At 40.4% G+C, this 21,561-nt stretch overlaps 1 protein-coding gene across 2 annotated transcripts in view; it reads left to right on the top strand.

The window, feature by feature from the left end:
• PRKCE (protein kinase C epsilon) overlaps window positions 1-21,561 on the top strand; it is a 469,174-nt gene that overhangs the window by 11,234 nt on the left and 436,379 nt on the right. The gene's annotated exons all lie outside the window — the stretch shown is intronic.

Genomic DNA, 21,561 nt, shown 5'->3' with positions numbered 1-21,561 from the left:
ACTTTCTGTGTTCTAGGAATTTTGCTTGGAGCAAAGTGTTGAACACAGTCACTCATGATGTATTGAACTGTTGGTTATCAATGAAATCTATCCTGAGGCCTAAGCTTAGTCTCCATGCTGTATTTTCCGTTAATTTTCTGTTGTTTATTTCTTGATAGGACTGCTCGAAGTGGAGAATCGCTTTGTAGCTCCCTTCATGTAATTGAGTGGTGGTTTGTCCAAATTCATGAATCTAAAACAATACAGTGGGCTTTGGAGTTGGCTGTGGGTTGAATTCTAGTTATATCAATTTGGGCTGCATGATGTTGGGCAAACTATTTAACCAAATTATTGTACCAGTCTTCTCATCTATAAAATGGGAATAATAGCTATCTTGTAGAGTTATTGTAATAATAGATGAAACTTGTAAATGTGTCTGGCTTCTAACAAGTTCTTAAATGGTAATTCATTATTATAGGAAATGTCTACAATTAGTATTTATTATTAGATACAGGTAGAATTGTACTTCTGTCTGAAGATATTGTTCAGGAAGTACCAACTGAAGAGTTTTGAGCAAAACCTTTTCCAGTCCCTGCCTCCCTCCCTCTCTGACATAAGCTAGCTACAGGAAATAGGAATTCAGGGTTTGAAGAATTCCAAGTGTGCAGCATTAGAATTCCACACTTGGCCTTTCTTAATTGGTCCCTGGGGTGGGAGTTGGTCCCAATGGATTGATCTACCTGACGCGTTGCTTTCTCTTGCATTTTTAAAAAGCAGAGGCCATGTTGTATTTTGACCTGAACATCACCTGTATTCGCTTGTGGGCCTAATATGGTAATTGAAGTTTGAGGCTTTTTTACAGCCCTTTTGCTGTAGTCCAGGTGTCCGTCCCATTTCTCTGGGTCAAGGCATCAGACTTCATTTTCCTATCATGTGTCTCTATGTAAGCCCCACCTTTAATGCAGTGCACATTGATTTCTCTGTTGTCCCAGCCCAAATGTAGGCAGTGTACAAAGGTGCTCCATGTAGAGGGTGGGACTTTGTGTCCGGGACATCAAAATTGCTGAGGAGTAACAAGGGTGGAAGAATAGCCAGCTTTTTAAAAAAGATTACTGTATACCCGTAAGTTTGCAGTCACTTTAAAATGGAAGGCTTAGCATCTTGTTCAAATAATTCCAGCATTATCCAAAAATAGGGAACATGGTTTTTGATCGGGGACCCCTTCTGAGAACGCCTAGAATCACGGAGGCTGCCTCTTGCCTGAATGTTTGACATTCAGTCCATCCCATTGACCTGTTGTATGCCACAGGACCCCATAGCTCCTTCTTTTTCCCATGGTGAACATCAGGACTCTCTTCCCAGAAAGTGCACAATCCCCAGCCATGACCACCTAGCTGGTTTAAAAATACATATAGTTTTAATTTTAGAAAAAACTATCTCCTTTAAGTTCTAGGTGCCCGAGTTCTCATGCATGATGACAGCTTTAGGATTGATTTTCGTCTTTTTATTAGTCTCCTTCCTCGGAATTGAGGGAATTTGTGCAAGAGTTGTGCAATGGCACTAAATACCCTTTTGGGGTGCTCAGAACCCATGATTGTTTCCTCGCACCCCCAGTTGCTTGTGGAATAGAGTCTAGCCTCAACATCATGCCAGGCATTCAGCGCTCTGCATAACTTGTACCTTCCTCTTTCCCCATTTCCTACTAAGTGGCCCCCACATGGTGTGTGCTACGGCTGGTTTCTGTCCTCTATACCGATTTTTCTTTGTCCTTTGATCCCCCATGTCTATATTCCTGGAATATGCTCACCACCCAGTCAGGTCTCCCTCCTATGTGGGCTTTCATTCCTAGAACTTTCCAGGCTACAGCTCTTTTGGCCCTTGGATTCCTGGTAACATTTACAATTTGTGGCCTCCATGTAAAATCGTCAGTGTCTATTGTTGACGATTGGATACTCTCTGTCTCTGTTCTCTTGCAGGGGCAGAGAATGTCCCTGAGAGTAAAAACTCATGCCATTTTGTACTAACATCTGGCATGCTGCCTTGCATATAATAGATGCTTGATTGGTTAAATAAATTTTAACATTAATTTCTAACATTTAATGTAATATTTACCTAAATAATAGATGTTCTTTATGTAATTGTTCTGGGGTAGTCTCCTTTCTTCCATGGTAGAGAAGAACGTAATGTTTTAAAAATTACACACCCACATGCACACCTTTATGTACTTTAAAAAAGAAAAAGGTAAAGGAGGGTGCTGACATGGGGAGGATTTTTCTCTTTTACTTCGGCATTATTTTTTAAAACTGATGAACCATTTTTTAAAGGAGTTTTAGGTTTACAGAAATATTGATCAGGAAGTAGAATTCCCATATACCCCCTCCTCCCCCCATACGTATATATATAATATATGTAATATATTTTTTCCTTTCTTAAAATGTATATACATTTTTTTTGCATCCTCTGTGTGTGTGTGTATATATATACATACATATATATACATACATATATATACATATATATATATATATATATATATATATATATATATATATATATTTGTTGTTGTTGTTATTAAGAAAATGGAAAAACATGCCGCATAGCCACTGCATATTGAAGCAGGTGGCATCATGGTCAAATGCAAAGATTTTGCACTGCAGGGAGGCAGGTTCTAATCCTTGTTGCACACCTGAAACAGCTGTGTGACTTTTTGACAAATTGTGTAACCTCTCTGAGCCTTCATTTCTTCATCTATAAAACAAGACCAGTGATATCTAATTGTGTTGTTTGGAATAAACAATATAATGCATAGAAAGTGTTTAGAAAAGTGTCACTGACAAGCACTCAAAAATGTTAGCTATTATTATTATTAGAATTTTATTGTAAAAAATAAATTGTAGATTATGTGGGACTTATTATGTTGTCAGAGTCCATTTGATTTGATTCTGTGTGTCTGAGGGTTGCCTGGAGTTGGGGGTGCTTTGCATCTGAGGGCCATGCCTTAGATAGACGGTAGTTCTCATTGTAATGAGTATGTAGGAAATGACTGTGGTTGGCCAAGTTTGTATTTGCTGCCTGCTTTCAAGCATTTATAGGCCAGCATCCATTCACAAAGTGCTGCATTAACAGTTTGCTGGTTTGTTCTTTATCAACTCAGGTCCACCACGACTGAGCTGTGTGACCTGGGGAAGAAATGAACCTCTCTGAACTTCAGTTTCGTCAACTGTATAATGGGAATAGTCGTACTGGCTCTGTCTGCCTCACTGGGTTTCAAGACTCATTTAGCGTACCCCTGAAAGATGAAACATGTCACACCTATGAAAGTAGTAATGATGAACCTCTTCGGGATTTGGGGAGAGGGATCGCATTTTCATCCAAAGTTTACAGATGGGGAAATTGAGGGTAGAGGTTGTCCCTCGTAGGGACTAGAGTGGAGCGCAGATCTTATTTCCCTAAGTCCCTAATAACACAGAGCAGCATTTGGGTGTCTCAGCCAAACAGTCTCCTTCAGTCTTCCACGTTGTTGGGGCTGAAGGTTTAAAAATGATCTGCTGGCTTTGTTTCTAGGAAACTGGAGTCTTAGAAGCCCACCCCCGTGCACAAGAGAACACGTCTCTTTCTCTGCTTCCTTATCCTTTCTTGGCTCTTTAACATATTTTCTTTATCACTGCTTATCATATGACTGTGCACAGACAACTGTAAAGCCAACTATTTTAGGGGGGGAAAGGCAGGAAGACAGATAAGACAGTGATTCAGAAACAAGCAGGAAAATGGAGTCATGTGGCTGTCCCCTTGTGGGTGGGATGTACAGTCGTTCTGTAGACTGAGACAGTCTCCTGAGCACCTGGAGAGTAAATAAGGCCCATCAGGAATGTGTTTTAAAGTCCTTCCCTCCGCTAGGAGCTGATGCAGAGCCCAGACAGAGCATGCTTCACAAGGTTCACATGTGCACACCCTTATGAGAATTGTGCTCAGAAGCCGCTCCTGCCCTGGGGCTGGGGCCCTGCTCTGGGCCTGGTCTGTGCTGGGGACATTGGGGGCTCTACAGGGGAAGTCTTGGTGCCTGCCCCCAGGAATATCAAAAGGGGAGATGCCCACTTGAAAAGACTGATCACAGCAGTTTCAGAGTGAGAGGAAACTGGATCCTTTGCTAACCTATTGGTGGAAGTCTAAATTAAAGAAGCCTATTTTGGAAAACAACTTTGCGGGTAGTATTTGTAAAAACCAAATGTATATACACAAAATATAATCAATATAATGTATATACTGAATCAGTTCCGTTTTTAGTTGTCTATCTATTTCTATATTGCACTAATACTGTTTAAGATCCAGACAGTGCCTTATATCTGATGGCTGAAGAGGTGGCCCTGTGGATGCCCACACGCCATAAGGCTGCCATGTGCCTTCTCTGATGGGATTTGGATTTTAGGCAAGTGAGCTTCATTTGACCCTTTCCAAAATTAAATTAGTTAAGAACTTTTAGAGTTCTTATCTACTTTTAGTGGAAGATCTATTCTTTTTGAGGGGAGAAAGACAGGAGAAAAGAGAATAATGGCACATCTCGACCAGTTTTTCAAACTATGGCTCAGGACCCCACAATTGAGGTCATGAAATCAATTAAGTGTGTCTTAAACAGTAGTTTTAAATGTGGAAATAGAATAGCACAATATTGAAATTATCAGAATGTACTGCATGCAGTAAGGGTAAATATTGCTTTATAAAACTTCTGTTTCAATTTTATTTATACGAGTATTATTTGTATGATAATCTTAATTCTTACTGTGGGTTTCAGTAAAAAAAAAAATTGAGAAACTTTGATCTAGAACACAGTTTCTAAGAAGTAAAGAAGATAGGGTACTCTGCACTCAACAAGCTTCCCATTTGCTCTCCCAGATATTTCCATAAAGGCAGATGTGTTATGATTGCCCAGGGGAAAGCTGGTTAAAGCTTTGTGGAGGAGGTGGCTTTTGAAGAATGGCTAGGATCGACTCGTTTTGAAAAACCTGCCCAACTCGTCCTCCGTGAACAAGTCCATAACAACGTAGGATGCAGGAGCGACCTGATGAACTGAAACACCTTATGTTCCCCACGAGCCCCCATGTCCTGAAACCCCTGCAAATGGCATTCAATATCAGATAGTGGCACATCAGGGCGCTTGGGTTGAAACCCTGGAAATTCAAGGTTAGAGAGCTCAATTCGTGCCCTCTGATGCACGGTGGGTTTCTCCAGCACTAGCTACACTTCAGCCAGCATAGGACAGTTTTGCGCTTTTTCATCGGGAACGGGGAGGCTTTGGAAAATAATGTGTTTTGACCTCAACCCTCATGGGACTGCACGATGTCACTACATTTATTCAAAAATCTGTCCCCTTTTTCTCGCTTCTCCCATCACATTTGTATGGTAGTACATACATGTTCTACCTCTTAATTTGACATTTGAGGACATCAAGATGCAGGGAAACTAAAAGATGAATTGGCAGATGAATGAACACCTGGGTCTCTTGGTTTTTAGGGCCGGGCTATTTACTGCACATGCACAGGTCTGTAGCCTCCCAAACACAATGAATGGAGACCCAGGCATGGGCCTGAAGGTTTCACTATCAATACCTTTATACATTTCATACTATTATATGTTTATACATTTAAGCTCATTCAAAAGGCATTCAAATGAATTAAAATACTTTCCTCTTTCCCTCCCTTTTTTCTCTTAGCAATAATCAGGTGAGGGAAAGGTCCATGGAACATTTTCCTCCAATTGAAGGAATATAAAAATAGCTATCTAATAACATATTTATTAAATTCTCGTGCATAGATGGAAACATATAAGAACTCAGAACTTAAGTGATTTTATCCAAGTGAAAAATCCGGTAGAGACAGAGGAAATGTGAGAAAACAGGTTTCCTGATTCCTAGTCAGGTGCTTGTATGGCTGCACCACACTGAATGCAACCACCCTCCACCTCTCACACTTCCATGATCCCTCGTCATCCATACATCTAGGTTATTGGCCATAAGTTAATGCTGACACCATGTATCCAGAACTTTCAGTAAAGGAGGCTGATTTTTTTTGTTTTTTCGGTTTGGTCTTCTGTTAGTAACTAAGGTTGGGGCAGTTGGGCAGACCACCCTTTGGGCCGAGTAAAGGTGAAACTTGCCTGTTTGGTTGAGATAACCATTTGCCTATCTCTGAGGGGTTGGTCTTTGTGTGGTGTCAAAGGGATGGGAAAAGCCATGATAAGGAATGATTTTTTTTTTTTTTTAAAGATTCCCCTCTTTGCTCCCCCACTTCCAGAATTCTTTAGGTGTCAGGATGCATTTACTTTGTAATTCAGCCTACTGTAATGGCATAATCCTTCCTTTTAGGTTGGAGCAGGGTTTCCCAAAATGTGTTCTGCAGAAAAAAAGAAATTAATAGGTCATACACAATCAAAAAAGGAATGCCATGATCAAGTAGATTTGGGAAACAGTGGATTAAATAAAGCTAAAAATTTGTTGCAGGACTTCTCCAAGCCTTTAATATGCTACTTTCCATTAGTCTCCAGGATGGCATTTGAGTGAGTAGTGTTGCCAAACTCATTTGTTCATGCAACACTGTTTTGGGGACAGTACTTAACATCTCTTAAAGTCATTTGGAAAGTACTGCCTGAGAATCTGGCCCCCATTATTTAAAGCAAACACTACATGTTTGGGGCTGTTGACCAAGGGAGACTGATGTAGTGAGCAGGAAACGATCATTATTAATTTTTGTTAATCATTTTATCGTTAAGGCTAAACCTTTGTTTTTAAAAGTAGAATCCTTCCTGTTGTTTATAGACACCTGACTCTAAAGATGGGAGAGAGGCTGAGTTGGACAAATGTTTTTATATGAAAATAGGAGTGCAAATAAGGCCCATATTATCAGGGTTTTCTACATGATGTTCTGGTGGTTCATACTTGTTCTGTCTTTAGCCAGTGACCTTTATAAAGCAGCAGCAAAGCTAATGTTATGGTTCATATAGAATTACATGGATTGAGGCCAGAGGCCCAAGGTTCTTCCTCCTTCCTGAACCAGGTCAGGCTGAATATTATCCAAGTGCAATTTAACTCTTGCTCCTTCTCTTCAGAAGTTATTTGTTACTTGGTGGTTGCTACGTACCAATCAACTCTATTGTGAAGGCATACTTTAATATTTCATCCCCTGTGTGTATTAGGAAAGATTGTGGAAAAATGGCTTGCAGAGATCTGACTGTGAAGAGCCCCTCTGAGCCTGGGGCTCAGTCAGGGTTCCTGGGTTCCTCTTGGCTGATAAACTAAACTCATTTATATATATATATATATATATATATATATAATGAGTAATATAGGCTGGCGTTTTAGAAGGTGATGTAGAAGAAGCAATCCTTTACTGAGATGTCAGTGACAGGTTAAGAGGAGTTTTTTGGACACGAGGACTCTTTCAAAGCAGGTACTCACTTCTGACCAGGCTATTACTGAGGCCATGCTCTTGGTCAGGGGCTAGGGACCCGACTCACCTATGCTCCGTGGACATATTCCTAGATTATTTCACATTTGAAAGGCTTGTTTCCACCCCACCCCCCACCCCTCCATGTGAGATTAGTGCTTTTCCACTTTAAAGGAAAAACAGGCCATAAATTACTGAGGAATTTTATGGCACTGTCCAAAGCACAGATTGGAAGCCAAGGAAAAATAAAACTCCAGCTTCTTTATGGAAAGTCAAATGGAAAAGAGAGATTGCTTCCTGAAAAGAGGGGGCACTGCCTGAGGGAGTGGAAGGAGATGTTGTGAGGTCGTAGACACTCTTCTGGTGCCCTGGAGTAATTTATGAGAATTCTGGTCCTCATCCTGAAGTTGAAGGTGAAGTGAAGCAGCAGTTGAACTGTTTGGGAAGTGGATGAGAGAACTGATTATTTTTGGTATCAAGACTTTTGTGTTTAGATTATGCCTGTTATGGATCCAATATCTTAATTTACATTTTCCCCAACAAGGCAAAGAATTCTTCATGTCGTCCATATACCTGATTCCAATTCAGTGCTGGTTAAATGTTGACGGAAAAGAAGGGGTGAGGTGGGAGTTTCTAAGGCTGGTTGACCAGGGAGAAAGTGGGGAATGGACTCCATCATAAATTACAAACAAACAGAACAGTCCAGAATGTTGCAAAACAAAATAGGACCAGGATGAGAAATCACTTTGTAGACATACATTTTCTCCTTTCCAGAAAATGTTTCCTCAGACCAGGAAGATTAAGGGAGCCCCATATCATCTTAAATCAAGCCTTCACCTCTTCTCACCTCTTCTTTTCCTTCAGTATATCAACATGATGCTGTTTTTAAGTCTTTGCTTTCAACCGATATTTTACTCAGGAGCAGCGGGGGATTGTGACCAATTTGAGGGAAATAAATATAGCCATTTTACTATCATTTATCAGTTTAGAACTGAAGTGAATCTAAGTGAATCATAACAGTTGCATTTAATAAATTCTCCTGGGTACTGGCTAATTTTAAACCAGTCTGACGAGTTTTAAGGTCCATGTGGTTTGTGGAAATTCAGTGATGTGTTTCCTGGTTTGGTCACCCCTTCTTTCCCTCTAACCTTGCTCCTTTTTGGTGTGCTGCTGTACTTGTCATGGTGATCTTTCATTATCTTAGGTTGGGAGGAGAGGTGGATGGGGGGTAGGGGGGGCTGGACTGAAAATCATGCAAGAAGCAGTCAGGCCTCTGCTTGTTAGCCAGGACCACTTGGAATTCCCAGCAGCCTTTGGGAAATTGGCGTTCAGTTTGCAGAGGACCCAGGTGAGAGGCCTCCATTTACGAGGAAGCCTCCAGCTGGCAGGATGGGGGTGGGGAAGGACAAACTGTGGTAGTGGCAATGGAAGTGTCTCAGCATTTTACTTCTTTTCCTCAAAGTCGCGGCCTCCACTCCAGGCTCTGTCACGAGAAGCTTCAGCTTCTCCACATTGATTTTCTGCCGTGGTTGTATGATTATGGTAGATAATAGATGCCACTTGTTGATTTTTCTTTTCTTTTCTTTTCTTTTCTTTTCTTTTCTTTTCTTTTCTTTTCTTTCTTTCTTTCTTTTTTTTTTTTTGAGAAGTTATTTACTATCAGAGTAGGGAGCTCTTCTGGGTCATGGGAAGTTTTGGGAGCCCCAAGATGGCTTCACTGGAGGGGGATCGTTACCAGAGTCATTGCCAATTTCAGGATCCCCAACCCCCATTGCTTCTCTGCCGGATGTTCAGCTCTGTTGACATTTCATAGCTCACCTGTGCAGATTTCCCTAGCAACCTGCTTTTTGATACTTGTTTGCCTCACAAGGCAAGCATTACAGTGATTGAAGCGTTGCTCTATGAAAGAGATTTTTTAAAAACCAGAACAAGTGAAATAAAGTCATTTACATCTGTTTTAAAACATTTTAATAATTCCTTAAAAGATACAGAGCCTTTTCCTTACTTGGCACGTGCAGTTCAGAATAAAGCCAATAAGGATGATATTTTTACATTGAGAGGCAAACTGAGTCCAAGAGTGGAGTGTGGATAGAGAGAAGGATGGTTCTGTTTGACATAAATTCTGACCCATGCACCAAAGAAAGCCAGGGGAGTGGCGCCTGTAGGTGCAGACACCATCGCCTTTTGCATGGTCCACCAGACACACACAATGTTGTCTTGTGATGAAAGCTTGCTGTAATGGAGAGGGTAGTGAAGAGCTCAGTCTGGGTTCTAAGGAGCTGCACGTAAAGTCAGCACATGCCCATCCTTCTGTGGGCAGTCACTGCTAGTTGTTGAAGGAGGGAGGTATGAAGCATCTCCATCCTTTTTTTTTTGCCTCCTAATTTCTAGGTCATTCATGTATTCATTCAGCTCATCTTTAGGAGGCCCATGCCATGTGCCAGGCAGGCATCAAGCTAGGACCTGGGGATATAACAAGGAACATGATAGATATGGACCGTGACCGCAGAGGACTTATGCCCAAATTGAGTGACAGATAAGCACATGGGCAATTACTATGTAGTACGAAAATCTGATGAATTCTATGGGAGCATTTAAAAGGGACCTGAACCAAGACGTGTGCGATTGGGGGAGGCTTTTGTGAGAAGGGGACATTTAAGCAGAGACCTAAAAGGAGAACCTGAAGATAGTTTAATGTGACTACATTGTGAAGTAGGGTGGTAGGTAGGAGTGAGTTGGAGGCATGGGGAAGAGTAAGATTTTTTTTTTTTTGGTCAGCTCGTGTCTTCTTCCATCTCTCCCTTTCTTTCTCTCTTCTCCCCCATCACCCCTCCTTCCCTCCTTTCCTCCTTCCCTTTCTCTTCCTCCCTCCCATTCTCCCTTCCTTTCTTCCTTAAGATTTAATCCTGGAATCATGAGGGGGCCACTTTAGATGCATTGCAAATTTGTGCTTTTGGGCTCTCTATTGAGGGTTACAGGAGAGCCAGTGAAGGATTTTAAAGCTGAGAAATTATCACCCTGGAGAAGAGACTAGAGATTGATTTAAAAATTAGGGAACTATTGTAGTTAGTTAGCGAGTTAGAGACGTTGGTGACCTGAAGTGGGAAAGTGGCCGTTACTGATGGTGATGGGAGAAGCGGGCTCAGCCGGCAGTGGATTGAATGTGGGGCAAGGATGGCTAGAATCTAACATCAATCCGAGGTGTCTGGCTTGAGCATCGGGTTGGCTCTGGGTGCTGGTTACTGCGATGGGCAATTCAGAGGAACATGTGTCTTTGTGGGTGCTGTGGTCCTTGATGGCTGCCTTAAATCTGCTTTGGGGAATTCTGTTTTTTTCCCCCCTGAAATGGAAAATTATTTTATTTTTCTTGTGATTACATAATGTTCACTTTAAAATATTTAAATGTAAAGAAATACATGAAATAAAGTTAAAATTGCTCCAAGATAACCACCATTAATAGTATTTAAAATAATTTAAAAATTTTTCAATTACAGTTGACATAGAATATTCAAGTTTCAGGTGTACAATGTAGTGATTAGACACTTATATAATTTACGAAGTGATCACCCCAATAAATCTAATACCCATCTGACAATGATAGTTATTACAATATTATTTACTATATTCCTTATGCTACATTTTAAATCCCCATGACTATTTTGTCGCTACCAATTTGTACTTCTCAATCCCTTCACCTTTTTCACCCATCCCCTCAACCTCCCTCCTATCTAGCAACCTTCAAAATGTTCTCTCTAGCTACTCGTATGAGTCTGTTTCTGTTTTATTTGTTTATTTTGTTCTTTAGATTCCACATATAAGTGAAAGCATATGGCATTTGTCTTTCTCTGTCTTGGCACAACACCCTCTAGGTCCATCCATGTTGTTGTGTTTGGCAAGATTTCATTCTTTTTTATGGCTGAGTAATATTTCATTGTGTATATGTACCACCTCTTTTTTATCCATTCATCCACTGACTGATACCCAGGTTGCCTCCACATCTTGGCTATTGTAACTAATGCTGCAATGAACATATGGATGCACGTGTTCCTTCGAAGTAGTGTTTTGGGTTTCTTCAGATAAATACCCAGAAGTGGGATTACTGGGTCCTTCTTTGTCTCTTGGTATAGTCTTTGTTTTAAGGTCCATTTTGTCTGGTATAAGCACTGCTACTGCAGCTTTTTTTTTAAATTTCCATTTTCATGAAATATCTTTTTCCATCCCTTTACTTTCAGTCTATGTGTATCTTTTGATCTTGGAGGCAGCATATGTAAGTGTTTTGTTTTTCCTACCCATTCAGCTACCCTATGTATTTTGATTGGAGCATTTAATTCATTTACATTGCAAGTAATTGTTGATAAATATATATTGCCATTTTATTATTCATATTTTTGATCTTTTTTTTTTTTTTTTTTTTTTTTTTGTCTTTTTCTACTTCTTCGTCTTTTAAAAAGAAATCCTTTTAACATTTCTTGTAATACTGGTTTTGTGGTTATGAACTCCTTTAGCTTTTTCTTGTCTGGGAAGCTCTTTACCTCTCCTTCAATTTTAAGTGATAGCTTTGCTAGATAGAATAATCTTGGTTGTAGGGACTTGCTTTTCATCACTTTGAATATTTTGTGCCACTCCCTTCTGGCCTGCAAAGCTTTTGTTGAGAAATCAGCTGACAGTCTTATGGGTGTTCTTTGTAGGTAACTAACTGCCTTTCTTTTGCTGCTTTTAAGATTCTCTCTTTGTCTTTAACCTTTAGCATTTTGGTTATGATGTGTCTTGGTGTGGGCCTCTTTGGGTTCATCTTGTTTGAGATTCTGCATAGCTTGTATGTCTGTTTCCTTTTCCAGGTTAGGGGAGTTTTCCATCATAATTTCTTCAAATAGTTTTCAATTCCTTGTTCTCTCTTTTCCTTCTGCTACCCCAATGATGTGAATGTTGGTGCACTTAATGTTGGCCCAGGGGCCCATTAAACTATCCTCATTTGGGGGGTTCTTTTTGCTGTACTGATTGGGAGTTTTCTGCTACCTTAACTTCTAAGTTGCTGATTCAAACCTCTTCTTTATATCTAATTACTGTTGATTCTGTCTAGTGTATTCTTTATTTCAGTTACTGTGTTCATTTCTGACTGTTGTTTTTTTTTCTAGCTCCATTTTTATGTTTCCTATCTCTTCCTTGAAGTTCCTACTGAGATCATTGAGCAACCTTACAACTAGTGTTTTGAACTCTGCATCTGGTAGATTGCTTGTCTCCATTTTGTTTAGTTCTTTTTCTGGAACTTTGTTCTTTTCTTTCATTTGCGACATGTTTTTTTTGTCTCCCCATTTTGGCTGCCTTGCTGTGTTTGTTTCTATGTATTAAGTAGAGATGCTGTATCTTCTAGTTTTAGTTGAAGCAGTCTGGTGACTGCTCAGTCTGCCTCTGTCATCTGCAGAGGCAGCCAGGTGATGCTTGGTCTGAAGCTGGCTACCAGGCAGGCTGGCCCAGAGCCTCCTGGGAGGGACCCGCCACAGGCCAAGTTCAGCCACAGCCTGTCCTTTGCCCGAGGCCACCTGGAATGAGCCATAAAGGTATCCACTGTTGGCTGCCACCTGTGCTGGGCTTGGAGGTGCCTGGGAGAGGCTAAGATGTGAACCGACGTTGGCTGCTACTAGTGCCAGCTTTGGGACTGCTCAGCAAGAGGTACCGGGAACACTAAGGCCCAATGCTGCTTGTTTTGGGTTTGTGAAACTTTGAGAGATTTTAGGAAGGTCTAAAACATAAACCAAGACAGGCCGTTTGTGTGGAAAAGCCACTGGAAGCAGCTCAGGTGGGCCTGCAAGTTGGGTGGGGTGGGGTCTCAAGGATTCACCAGGGCAGGGTGAATGATGTTAGCCAGGTTGATGGAGACTCAGATATGATGGCCACCGGAGTCTGCATGCTTGGAGGGGGGAGGGCTCATCAAAGAAACAATGGTTCTGCCAGCACTTCTGTCTGGGAGAAAGCTGCCCCTCCAACTGTCATTCTGAAGCCGGACAATTCAGTTCCTCCCCATATTTCTTTGGTGCCTTTCATGCTGCTGCTCCAGTGCTGGAGCTCAGAACAAGTGAGTCCGTCAGTGACTGAGTCCATGCACAGGCCCTTTAAGAGGAATGCCTGGGACTGCAGCCGCCCTCTGTCTTACTCAGCCACAATCTCCACTGGTTTTCACAGCCAAACGTGGAGACTTCTCTTCTCTACACTGGAACCCTGGGCTGGGGAGCATGGTGTGGGACTGGGACCCCTTGCTCTTTGGGGGACTTCTGCAGCCGAGATATCCCTCCTGATTTTTAACCACCACACATGGGTATGGGGACCAGTCTGTTCCCTTCCTACTAGTCTAGATGTGGCTTTATCTGTATGATTTTAGTTGTAGGACTTCTGTTAAGCTAGACTTCAGGCGATTCTCAATGACAGTTGTCCTGTAGGTTAGTTGTAATTTTGATGTGGTCATGAGAGGATGCAAGCACAGAGTTTACTTATTCTGCCATCTGACCAGAAATTGGGAATTCTGTTTCTGAATAGATAGGTCTTTGTAAGGTGAGGAGCAATGAAGACAATTGAAAGGTGATTGGATGTCTGAAGTGATAGTGGTAACTGGAATTAGTACATTGATAGCTTTTCCTGCCTTTTCTCTGCCCCACAATGTAAATATCAACCTTGTTTTACATGCGTCTGAGAAATCTTTGAGGACCTAACCAACCAAGTTGGTGATTCATCCACTGATCTAGGGGAAAAGCTTTGTTTTTTTGTTGTAATAAGGCAGTTTCTACCTACCTGGCTTTTTTGTCTCCCTCGCCTATTTCTTTTTGGTTTTCTTGGGTTGTAAGTATATGTGAATACTTCATATTGAAGTTTTTGGATCTCTCTTTTTAAAAAGTCTTTACTATTCTATCTATGTTCAAATGTGTTCAGAATATACAATATACAGTTGCTTCTTTAACAACATGGGGGTTAGGGGCACTGACACCCTTGCACAGTCGAATATCCACATAAACAATTGATTCCCCCCAAATTAACTTCTGATAGCCTTCTGTTGACCAGAAGAGTACTGATAACATAAACAGTCAATTAACACATATTATATGTTGTATATAGTATATACTACATTCTTACAATAAGTAGGCTAGAGAAAAGAAAATGTTATTAAGAAAATCATAAGGAAGAGAAAATAAATTTACAGTACTGTATATATTTATTGAAAATAAATATGCGTGTAAATGGACCCACACAGTTAAAACCCGTGGCGTTCAAGTGTAAACTGTTGTTATTTTGAATTATATAATGCAAAATGTTCTTAAAATATCTTTTTTTTAAAAAAAAAGGAAAACCAAAGTTAAGATTTTAAAATTTTATTTTAACATTTGTTACTAGTGTGATGTATAATTTTGGTAACATTAGTGAGGGATCAGGTTTTAAACATTTCTCCATTGTTGTTGTATTCTGCAGATTGCAAATACTTTGCAACAGCTATTGCCAAATAAAAAATGCATGTGCTAGTTAAGGTGACCAGTCATTTCTGAACTTATTTCTAATTTTAAGGGAATAAGATGAACTTGGGTAAATCAGAGTGTTAAAACAAGGTAAGGAAGTTTTATAGCTGAGAAAATAGAAGGCAAAAACGTCTATACTAAGGGAAATTTGTAGGGAACTTCTTCCAAGATAACTAAATTATTTACTGCCCAGAAATTTATCCTGGAATTATCTGGGAACTTTTTTCATTTCTCTGAGCTTAAACTCTGCCTCAGCGGACGCTGAGATTTCAGATTCCATAAATACAATATATTTTTGAAATTTCAGAAGTCATGGGAAGAGGACTATATCTGTGGGCATTTGTGAAACTAATGCAAGTAAAATGAAGAGATACATATTTCAATTGTTTCTGTTCTGTTCTCATTCCATTATCTCATTATCAACAAGGTTCATCCTTGATGAGGCCTGGACAAGTGGAAAATTTCTCATTTTGAAGGTTAGTTGTTTTTTTAATTTATCACGCAAAAGAAAGTCTTACATTGATTTTGAAAGACAAAACATGTCATTGTTTTTTTCACTAATGTCTAACTTCTACATGGCTGACTGGATATTGTTCAAATTTTCCAAAAGAAAAAAAAGAGAGAGAGAGAGAGAGAGAAACACCCTTATTTTGGATCTGAAGCCAGTCATGGAAAATTTCATCCTGAAAGGATAATTTTTCATAAATATACAAGCAGTAAATGGCAATGTGGCTACAACAGAATCTGCCCTTGGACTTCCATAGACAATCTCTTGCTGTAAACACTGAACTACAGGCACATATATTATGTCCAAAAGCAAAACACAATATTGGAAGCCTAATTATGCATTTCCACTGGGATTGAGACTTTTTCCTTTAACACCTACATAGTCACAGGGTCCTACTCATCTTTATTTCACATTAATTCTTACACTTACATAGCATGTCTACTATGAGAAAGGTGACATTTCTAGGGAAAATTCTGCCTTTAGCGTTTGCAATCCAATCGGGAAAATAAAGTGCACACGTATTGAAATCGAAGTCTATAATAAGTGCCAGGTATGTGATGCAAAAGGAAGCGTTGTAGATCTTAGAAGGTCAAGCTCGTGGGTATATGGGCTGTAATAGTTGTGAAGTCCTTTTGGGAGAAGTAGAACTTGAGTGGTGGGTTGAAAGATGGGGCAGATTGGGGCACATGTGGAATACTTACATGAAGAAGGGCTGTGGTGAGCTGGTGACCACCGAGAGCAGGGAGCCTGGAGCCTGTGGGTGTCCATGGGACCTGCTGTGGGTTTATTGATTGACTTCTGTAGGCACTCTGATCTTCCTTCATCTGGATTCCTCCCAGCTAGGACAGAGAGGGCTGGCTCTGCTCTGCTCTTTTGCCTCTGATCAGAGGGCTGTCAACATGAGGATTAAGTCCTCCGAGAGCAAAGGGCACAAGAAGTCTATTTTCCAAATCTAGGCTCCACCTGTTTCCCATATTACTCCCATGCTGTTAGATCTGGGAAGAGATTTAACATCTCTCTGAGTTAATAGAGGATTTTGAGAACAATTGTAATAACTATTGAGATAAAGGCAAAGAGAAAGACTCAGATTAACAAGTTTGTGTTTGGGTGAAGGGTGAGGGTATGGGTTTGAAGCTAACATTCACAGACTCAGTGCTGGTTGTTCTGGAAACAATAAGTCACTAGACAAATCATGAGGGGGTAGTTTGGTATTACGGTTATAAACCTTTAGAAGTTGCCAATTTTTTTGAGTTTGGATGGTGGGTGCTAGCAATCATCGGAGGCCTAGCAGCAAGATGTGTTCTTTCCAAGTTAGGAGAGTCTGGTGTGTCCAGGCTGATGGAGTGGGCTCTGTATGCCCTCTCTCTCCCCCACTGGGAGGGAGAATAGAAAAAAAAATCATGCTTTTGATATCTTAAATATGAGCTAATATATGGTAGGGATGCTTGCCCCCGGCCCTTTAGACTCATACTCCTTTGATAGTTTTATGGTACCCAGAGTTAAACATTAAAGTTGGGCTATTTACACGCTCAGGACATGGAGAGCCAAACTGGGAAAGTAAGATAAAGACAGGCTGATAAAGCTTAGCCCATTTCTGTCATTAGACCAGAACTCATGTACTCAGGTATATACATCTTGCTGTTGAATGAGAGTAGAAAAAACCTTTTAAAAATGTACACATTATGGAGACTTTTCAACAGCCTTATACATTTCAACTTGTGAAAGTAAGAAGATGTGGTTGTCTCAGGTGCTTATAAGGAAAACCAGACTAATACACGTAAAGCAATTAAAGCATTGTCCTCGACACTCTAAAATTATGCGGCATATTTGTTCTTCATTCACCAGACATTTATTGACTACCTACTGTGTTCAAGGCACTGTGTTAGAGATTTAAAAACTCTAGTATCTCAGGTCCTACAACCTATAAATGTCACTGAAACATAGTGTTTTCTTTCTATACTCACTATAGCCACTCTTCATTTGTCTCAGGATAGGAATTCATCGTGACTGAGTATCAAGGACAATGTAACTATCCTAAACTTTAGCCAAGTGCTTTTTAAACTGCCGTTTGGAAATTGGTCTTATTATATTTATCTATAAGCCAAGTCCTGAAGTTTTCAAAGTGAGTGCCCAGGTAGGAATTTATGTGCCTAAATAGAGGCCAATCAGATCTGTTTGGATTTTAGTGTTTATACCAGTGATTAATACCCCATTTGAATCCTGAGCAGTTTCATGTGTGTTATTATATTCCAAATTTTATCTACTTCTGTTGGTTATCCCTTCCTTGGCCCATGGGTGAAACCAGGGCTACCAGAAGCTAGTGTTATTTCTTGGTGACACAACTGCCATGCCCACCTGAGCGGACACAAATGGGTAATGCCTGTGGGAATTCAAACACTAAGGCTGGGGAGAGGAATGCATACCCTGTATTTAAAACAGCAAAATAGATTGGTTCCCCCTAAGCGAATGCGGTCAGCAGTCACTACTCCTGTAACATGTATTGTCTGAGTCACTCATTTGGCACTTATTACATCTTGCCTTGGGTTGTTAATAACCTTTGCATGCATGTGTTTCTCCTCTGCAGCTATACCTCTCCAGCCGTGTGGAAATAAGGGTCCCTCCCCATTCAAATTCTTTCCCAGTGCTCTTTCTGGGAAACAAACTTGATTTGTGGTTTGATTATAAAATGGGGGTGTTTGATTTATTAAAATATAAGTACACGTATTGTTCATTGGAACAATTAGAAATTGATTAATTGAACTTTTTAAAAGCAGAGTTATTGAGGCATCATTGACATACAATAAACTGCATATATTTAAAGTGTACAATTCGATAAGTTTGGACTGATAACTTGATTCCTTTTTCTTTTTTTCAAAAAAACATTCAGTGAGTGCTGCTTTTGTGTAAGTTGCCTATCTGAGAGTGTGAGGTAGGGACTTTCGAAATGACACTGTCGTGCTAAGGGGGTAGTGGATCCTAGATGACGTTCTGATTGTAGTTTTCTGCCAGGGTGAGTTGAAGTGCTCCTGGCACACAGTAGGCATGGGATAAATCCTGGTCACTGAAGGTGTGCGTAGTTGTAAAGTCTTCATCTCTGTGCCCTTTAAAAAAAGGAATATTTTACATCTTTTATTTGTTTACTTTTTAATGCAGGATAGCTTTTTACATTTTCCCCCAATATTATTGAGGTGTAACTGATCAATAAAAATGTATATATTTAAAGTATACAACATGATGATTTGATACATGGAAACATTGTGAAATGATTACCACAAGTAAGTTAATTAACATATCTGTGACCTCACATAGTTACTTTTTTTTTTTTTTTTTTAATGGGGGATAGTTTATAATGGCCTCAGGAACTTAGGGTATTTTATCCTCTTGACAAACTCAGCAATGATTTTACTTTCCTGAGTGAAGGGATACTGGCTGGCCGGCCAAGGATTGGTTGGAAGATTCAGTCAGGAAAGTAAGTCACTATTCCTATTATTGCAGAATCTCTTTCTCTCTGGATCCTTCTTTGGTTGTCATAGGGGCTGTGAGAGCCTTGCTAGGTAACTCAGTGCCAGGGCAGACCAGCTGAATTTTAATTGACTCTAATTAGCACCCCCATAGACTGTAAGAATGTTTTCCCCCAGTCAGTCAGCCAAGCAGCATTAGGAAAGGTGAGACATCTTTCTTTGGCATCATCAAAGAGGCCAAACTATTTTTAGGTTCAGTCTCTGCAAGTTCCGCCTTTCTCAGAAACAGGGAAGAAGCGAGATAAGGAAAGAGATACGTGAGGAGCAAGATGCAGGGAAATGTTCATTCTCAACCCAGCTGTGAGCTTTGTACAGCAGGAGGAAGATGCTTCAGGTCTTGCTCTAAAGTACCTTCGACTCTAATTGGAAAGAATGAGAGATGGAATGTAATCAAGCCTTAATGTTTCATGGGAGTTGGGGAAATGTTTCTTAAGAGCAGTATTTATGGCCGTTTCAGGAGGCATCTTCTTACCTTGAACAAATCATTAGAGCTGGAACTGGATACGGACGTCCCAAAAAATAAAGTCTGAAAAAACAAACAGTTCACAGTCGGGAGTGCTCCCTTCCTTTCAACCACACTCAATTGGGATCCACTGTTTGTTTTTTGTAGTGGATGCTCCTGTTTTCCCATCCCTTGGCTAGACATATGTTTCCCATTGATGGGCAGCTAAATTTACAGCCAATTATCAATCATTTGTGGCTGGAGGGGGACAGAAATAATGTGGGAAGCTACAGCCACAAGTCAACCCAAAGCCTTATGAGTCAGAAGTTTCTATCTTCCGTGCCATTGAACATCATAATCAACTTCAGAGTACAACTGGCTTAGTGTCCTGGGGACTGGAGGTGGGAGGAGTGAGAAGTTATGCCCAAACTGGACAAAGTTGTGAAGTTCAGTGGGGCTATCTTCAGTCCCGTCCTCTCCATTCAGTAACGTGATGGTCTTTTTCCACCTCATTGAAAGTTACTCTCAGGAACATCTGCAATCAGCCATTTAGAGCCCAGTGTGACCATATGTCAGTGGGTTCCCTTTTTCAGGAGATTTGCCTTTTGAATCTAGGTTAACTGATAGGCCTTAGCTTCTGGTGAAGGAATCACAAGGAGATGAGGAACAGACAGGCATGATCCTGAGATTACTATCGGGAAGATAAGGCCTGCCTCATGTGTGCTCAGAAAAAGCACCGCAGGCATGCTTCAGGCTGGGTTTTCAAAGGTCTGAGCTAGACCTCGTAGGTCTGCTTTGTGACACATGGCGCACACATGAGGAGTAATGGAATAATACTTACCCTTCCTACATGAGAGGCACCTGATCTATTTGAATAACCTATTACTGAATTTTAAGTAAGGTTAATTGGACCTACTGAGTTGATTTTACACAGAAAGATCAATAGTACAGAATAGAATCCAGAACTAGACACCGATCTGTACAAAAACTTTGTCTTTAGATAAAGGTGGAACTTTGTGTCAGTAAGGAAATGATCACTTATTCGCTAATATAGTTTGGGACAACTGGGTTACCATCTGGAAATACAAAATTTGGAGCCATACCTCTTTTCTTATGCCAACATGAATGCCAGATGGATCAAAATTTTAAATATTAAAAGTAGTAGAAGAAAACAGAGAAGTTTTAAAAGTCTTGTTTTAGCACACCCAGGTGTAACACAAACAAGTGGCATGTGAGCTACAGGGCTAGGCTGAGCTGCTGTTTTGGGTTTCCTGTACCAGGGTGTCTACTCAGGGAGCAAGTCGGGGCTGAACCACGACTCTCATTTCCCTCACCAATTAGGCACCCAGACTTGGGGCTGAGTCTGCCAGAGGAAGGGGTACCTTTTATAATATGCACAGCGATGGCCCATGTGCCCAAGGCACGTATGCATGGGGCTTGTGTGTTCCCACCCAACACCATTTTGTAATTTACAAATAGGATCTGTGTGGCTAGTAGTGTCCTGTCAATAGGTACCATTCAGAAGAAAGAGAACGTAGAAAGTCACAGGTGAGGAGAGGTTAGATCCAGAATGAGAAAGGAGGTCTGCCATGGTTTTGGCCTTGGTTAGAGTATCTGTTCCGGGCCTTTTTATCACGTCCCCTATACTTTGTGGTCAAAGGTGAGGAAAGTACTGAACTGAGACAAGGAAAAAAGGTCTAATATAACCTTCACACTGGCCACTGCCTTTTAGATAACCAAGATTTGTCTGGAAGGAAGAGTTGAATTTCTGCCTGTGTGGAAAAATTAGGAAAGAGCGCTAAGGAAAAAATAAATGTAATAAAAAAAAATAAAGATAAATAATAAATTCAACAAATATTTGTTCAAAACTTTCTCTGTACTTGAGATGGAATCAGATATCACATTGTTTATATGCTTCTTATAATCACCATGGATTATAATAATTTCTATTAAAAAAGATGAGATTCGCTCAACTACATCAATATTCTCATTTGAATTCTATAATTTTTCTTCACCTCTAGTTAGTCATTAAACATACATTTCCTGAAAGTAGAAGAGACTCAACTGCTGTTATTCAAATAATGACCATTGTGCCAGGAGGGAGTGTCAGGGAGTTAATTAAAGTTAACCAAACAATTGCCAGGTTTCCTCGGGTAAATAACATTTTCTTTTCCCC

The sequence above is a fragment of the Rhinolophus sinicus genome, chromosome 2, assembly GCF_057876585.1.
Source record: "Rhinolophus sinicus isolate RSI-liver-muscle chromosome 2, RSI-T2T, whole genome shotgun sequence".
Taxonomy (NCBI): Eukaryota; Metazoa; Chordata; class Mammalia; order Chiroptera; family Rhinolophidae; genus Rhinolophus; species Rhinolophus sinicus.
The sequence above is the reverse complement of the archived record's forward strand: the minus strand, read 5'-3'. Positions and strand labels throughout refer to the sequence as shown.